This window comes from Poecilia latipinna, unplaced genomic scaffold (assembly GCF_001443285.1).
Source record: "Poecilia latipinna isolate Pla-1442-1.1 unplaced genomic scaffold, P_latipinna-1.0 Scaffold991, whole genome shotgun sequence".
Taxonomy (NCBI): Eukaryota; Metazoa; Chordata; class Actinopteri; order Cyprinodontiformes; family Poeciliidae; genus Poecilia; species Poecilia latipinna.
In genome coordinates this window covers 75,496-81,274 of record NW_015113607.1, presented here as the reverse complement: position 1 = coordinate 81,274, position 5,779 = coordinate 75,496, and the positions used below count along the sequence as shown (strand labels likewise).

At 39.9% G+C, this 5,779-nt stretch overlaps 1 long non-coding RNA gene across 1 annotated transcript; it reads right to left on the bottom strand.

Annotated features, from left to right (window-relative positions):
* Window positions 1-4,708: 4,708 nt before the first annotated feature.
* LOC106958514 (uncharacterized) lies at window positions 4,709-5,275 on the bottom strand. The gene is made up of 2 exons (XR_001427167.1): window positions 5,074-5,275; window positions 4,709-4,931 (listed from the first exon to the last, which is right to left on the bottom strand). It is a non-coding gene; the product is annotated as an uncharacterized LOC106958514 (long non-coding RNA).
* Window positions 5,276-5,779: the final 504 nt, after the last annotated feature.

Below are 5,779 nucleotides of genomic sequence, written 5' to 3'. Positions count from 1 at the left end.
GAGACAGTTTCTGATGTTAAAACATCCGCAGGCAAAATTAAATATTCTATTTTATGATTTGGAAAATCCTCTGTAATGACAGGAGGGAAACTAATGTTGTTCTGCTCTGTTTTAGCTTTGGCTCCAATTTTGCAGTGTTCACATTTCTATAGGAAAGCTACCATCTATAGACTTTGCGGGCAACTTTGACTCCTGTAGGAAATGCCTGCGGTTTAATCCAACTCCAGTCAGTTTGTCTGGAAAGTCCGGTTTGCTTGAGAAGCTGTTAAGGTGCCATCGAGCTCTGATGCAGACTAAGAAATGCAACTCTGGTCTGCCTAAAAAATCTCGGTCTCGGTTCACATACACACACCAAGCGAACTACAAAGTGCTCCAAACGCAGGAAGTGAACTATAGCCCAGGGCATTCTGGGTAAATTAAATGTAAACAAACATACTAGCTTAGCAAAAGAAGGAAAAATGGCTCCTTGTCTTTTACCAAAGACAAAAGAGAACTCCTAAAAGCACTAACATCGCAACACCACTCCATTCTTGTTTTCATTTGGTGAAGAAGGAAGCTCAGTTTCAGTGTCTTGTTCAGTTTGACAGCTGAGTGTGAAAACAAACCACACTGGAACAATGGAACAAATGTTGCAATTCTTTTCCCCAATCGAACAGAGCCTACCAGACTATCAGAAAATACCCTTAAAAGTGGAATATTATGTATTATCTAGGCACATAGTATCATTATATAGCACAAACAAATAACTATGTTAGGGAAAAGGGTTAAAATCTTATTGTAGAGACTTTTTTCCCTTTGAATAACTATTCAAACTGAATGCTGGGAGCGGAAAGGGATTTCTACACTTTTTCAGAGTGAGATTTTATTGTGTCGTAATTTACTTGGACTAGTCTACAGCATCTCTACAAACAATGACTGCGTTTTTAGCCAGAAATGTCTTATAATCGCAGCAATTCATCAAACCGCGGCTCGGTCTAATCGCTGCTGCTGTGTTTAAACAAAGCTCTGATCAAGCCAAGTGTGAAACGTCTCCACACTCTGCACATTGATGACGGTTAGAAACCATTAACTCTCCCCCTCCCCCACATGTTTCTTTGCCCATAGAAGCTGCTGAATCCATCTCCCTCCAGTTGTTTCGCATACAAGATGCCATCGAGCAAAATATCAAACCAGTCACTTCTAGAGAATTAGCGCGATTGAGTGGATTTAATTACCAAGATGAGGAAACAGAGGTTAGTTGGAAAAGTCGAAATAAGGAGCGCTCTTATTCTGATTAGATTGTGGAGAAAGCGCCGGGCTTCATGTTAATTCATTGGCAGAGTTAGGAAACTCTGGAGGAACAGCATCATCGATCAAAACGAACATCCAGGCCGGGTTATCGGACAGGAACGCACAACATCGGCTTGGAATTCAAAGGAGTTTTACGTTGACTCAGCGAAGTGAGCGTCTTCGCACAATCTTTTATTTTCTTAGAGTTGACAATAGATGACCAAGTTTTGACTGTACAAATTAGTCATTTTATGTTTGGATTCCAGATCTTTGTAAATGGTACGTGGTTTCCATTATTCTGATCGGGATTTTTGTCAAAGATACACTCAATCTTGTACTTTCAGAGATAAAAAAAACCCCTAGAGATTGACCTTCTTTTCACAATTATCCAGTACTTTGTGACATCAAAACCGAAATAATTGCGTTAAAGCGCTGGTATTAGTATCCCAATGTATTAACATTAGTATTTCTATTACTTCGAGCAGTAAAATAAGTTAAATATCAATATAGGTAACAATTAATACAAGGTTAAACAAGCAGCAATAGAAGAAAAAGCCAAATGAGAAATTCATTTTTACGTTTTGTTCTTCCTCTTTTCTTCAGTACTCCATGGTTTTTTTCCTGCTGTCCATTTCACCTCCTCCTCATTATACTTCTCTCTCTCCCGTCACCCATTATTCTTCATCACCCTGCTCTTCTTCGCCGTGATTCGGACTGCAGATTAATAGACACCCCGCTTTTAATAAAGTCAGATGTGACCTCGTGTCGCCTGAGCCTCCCCCACCGGACGGAGAGGCTTATTGGAGGAGCTGTAGAAATGAGATGAGATGGTGTGCGTGGGTGTGTGTGATCGTGTGTGTGTGTGTGTGTCACTGTTGTCTCGGAGAAAACTGACGGCTGCATAATCCTTGAAATGTAAGAGGAGGGGTGTGGAGGAAACACACGAAAAGAGCAGCTGGTATTTGAAGACATTGTGTGTGTAAACGTGGCACTTCGTTGAGAATATTCAACAAAATAGTTCAGTTTATCAGTAGGTAATCACAAACTGGAAAAATAAAATGTTTTCACCAGAATAACCTTTGTTTGCTAAGTGTCAGAACAATGAGAGAACATTTTTATTATTTTCTGTTTTGAATTACAGATGCTTTCATAAACTAAGCGCATCTTTTAATATTGTGAAATACACCAATTTTGATACGGCCAAAAAAAAACACCTCATCCTGGCACCAAAACATTTTGTTGAAAACCCTGATCTTTGTTTTTTTTTTTTTCATTGCCTCATTTCCATTACGCAAATTTTATTTTGTAACGATACGGTCAATGGAAGCACAGCTACTGAGGAGACCATTCCATACTTTTATTTTGAAGAAACATATAATTTTCCGTCCACTTTACCCTTACACACCAGCTTGTATTGGTCTTTCACGTCAAATCCTAATAAAATACACAAATATTTTAGCATTTTGAAGTTCTTTAATTAACCACAGTATTATCCCAACTCCTTCCTAATTATGCCGTCTTTCAAATAGTTTTTCTTTGAAGAGCTCTGAAACCATTTTTTTCCGCTTTGAACTCTGTCTTTTCTCTCACCTCGTATTATCCTGAAGCCTTTGCCTGCTCTGTTCAACTCTCCTTCAACCTGAAGATTACGGACTTCCATCTACGTCTGTGTTAAACCCAGTCAAAACAAAGTCAGCTTAATATTCAGCCTGAAGCGCCGGCGGTGCGACTGCCAACCCCCCTGCAGCCTGCTGGAGTTATGAGTCCTGGTTACAAATAAACAGTCAAACAACGGAGGGAACAGGGAAACGTAAACTCCGGGATAGGAACTTGAATTCCCAGTGCGTTGGAGTACGTCCGCACACGCAGCCACACGGATTAACTACTGGCTGCCAGCAGCGCCGAGCCAAATCCACGTCTTCGCCGTTGTACTGCGAGAGAGCTCACCAGGGGGAGATGATAGTGATCAAAGCAGGCGTCCCGCTGAGATATTCCCATGAATGTGCATCGGAATGGCAGGCCGCTCCTCCTCCATCTGATTGTTCTGACACACCATTTCTATCATTCCCCTTGAAATGCGGTGCAACCCCATCAACTCGCCGTGCGATTAAACATTCAAATTTGTGCTCAAAACAGTATGTAATCATGGATGTGTGAGAGCGCTAGTCAGAGGGGCAGCTGAGGGTTGGGGGGCGAGTCAAATCCCAGAGGAAAACGTTCCAGGGCCGCTGGTTTAAATATTCCACACAATGTGGATGACAGAAAGGAAAGGAAAAGGAACTGAGGCGAATGCAAAGCATCCATGAGGTACTGACGGGGGAATGAAGGCGCCACGCCAAGACGGAGCGTTCAGCTTCAATAATGTGAAGAATCATTTACATGACAACAAAGATATGCAACATCACCAAGCAGCTTCTGGAATCTGTAAATTATATTAATGAATTTACTTAAAGTTTACATTTTCCATCCATCCATCTGTAAACACGTTGCACGCTATTGTTTACATTCGGAAATTTTGGGCATGCGGACATTGCTGGAGAGCAAAAAGACTATTCTTTTACTTGCCATCCATAGCCATGGTGCCATGGTGCAATCATTCTGTTAAAATTAAACCTGGAGGTGATGTAGGTATTATTAATTTAGTGCAGTTCGCAACAGCAAAGGGAAAACAACACAAAAACCGTTGAAAAATAACTCAAAACCACTCATATTCATCTTTTTTCTCACTCTGTCGGCTACGCTATACACAGACATGTTGTCATAGCAACAGACTGGCAACAGCTCCACGAATGTTTCAGAACTCAACACCAAAAAAACACTCAAACATTTCCCGCGCAAATAGCAGAACATTCAGACCACAGTTTTATGTTTACAGGCTTGATGTTTATTTTACAATTATTAATAGGTGACAGCTGTGAGTCAGTTAATTTAATGGTGAGTTGGTGTGTGGGTTGACTTTTGTTTTGTCTTCATTTTTAAGTAAACCAAAACACATGGGATTCCACAGCACACCTACATGTTAAGACTGTCAAATTCAAGCTAGCGTAACTGACCTACTTCCCTCTCCCTGGCTATTATTTTTTAAATAAAACACTAAAACTGATACATTTTCATAGTGACTGTCAAAAAACTGCTGTAGTTGTATTCAATAGTGGGATTTATTATCATCACTATTCATTCTTGGGTTTTATTTGTGTGTACCAGTGTAACAATAAGTAGACAATGCATGTTATTGGGTTCATAAGCAAAAGAAAATCTTGAAAGCAACTAGGGTCTCTGGTGTCAAAAGTACGGCTGACACCCGCCCCTCTGGATGAATGTTGAAAGTCATGTGATCGAACAGGTGTGTCTAACAAAGTGTCTGTGTGTGTGTATATGTGTGTTTTGTGCATAGCAGAGCCACAAACACCAGTTGCAGTTTGACAGCATATTAGCACAGCATTGTTCACTCTGGATGTTTTTATATGATAATTTGCAACAATGATGACTCCAATAGCAGCGGCGGCCTAATCTCCACCGTGACTCAGCCTGTTTTACATTTGCTCCATGTCGAAACTTCTTTTCATTGTCCTAATTCCCTGCTCCGTCTCCTGTGACTATGCACAATTTGCTGGCTATTGATTTCCGCTGTAACAGGTCAGGGCCTCAGGGAGCGCTCCAGACTGAATATACGGAGGGAGGGGAAAAAAACAAGAATAACTGATGAGGGGATAAACAGGAATTACACTTAGAGGCAAGCAGCTTTAAGAGTGGAAGAAGGTAAAATAAAACCAAAACGTTAAGATGCATTTTGGTTGTAATTACCAGTTGATCTAGATGATAGAATTCCTTCCGTTGTCTTTCATGTTTCATGATAATACAGCCACCAGGAATCCTGGATTGCTGTCAGGTGTTTTTCTCTTTAGTTAACAGTTTTGTGAGACATGGCATGCCACACACATGCAACGTTGCTAGATTATGTCTGCCAGAAAAACTTCCAAATAACTGAGACCTGGAAAAGCACAGATGCAAACCATCTTCAATGTTCTAGAACAAATGAAAAACAAAGAAAAAAGGTTCCAAGGTCTACTCCACTCTCAACTGACTTGATGATTACAGCCAGGCAGAAGAAGAAGAAATATTCTTTCGTTGTCCCAAAGTGGAAATTCAGGAGTACCACCAGTAAGGTGAAGGTAAGTATACAAACTAAGGAATAAAAAAAACAAAAACAAAAAACAACTGGAAATAATAAAAGACTACAGAGTAAAGTAGGATGAAATATTGGGGCCAATGAAGATAGAAAAACATGAGTACATTTCCACAACACTATCGGAAATGTCTTGGTTTCAAAAGTAAAAAACTTGCAAGATTGAACTCAAAATTTCCGTGTTTTTTTCTTGCTAATTTTTTTCTTCATAAAACTAAAAAACTTCCAAGTTTTTTATAGAATATTTCTGGGATTAATCTGAAAATTTCCCCATTTTTTTGACTTGCGACACTCAGACGAATTCAGTTTTTTTCTAGAAAATTT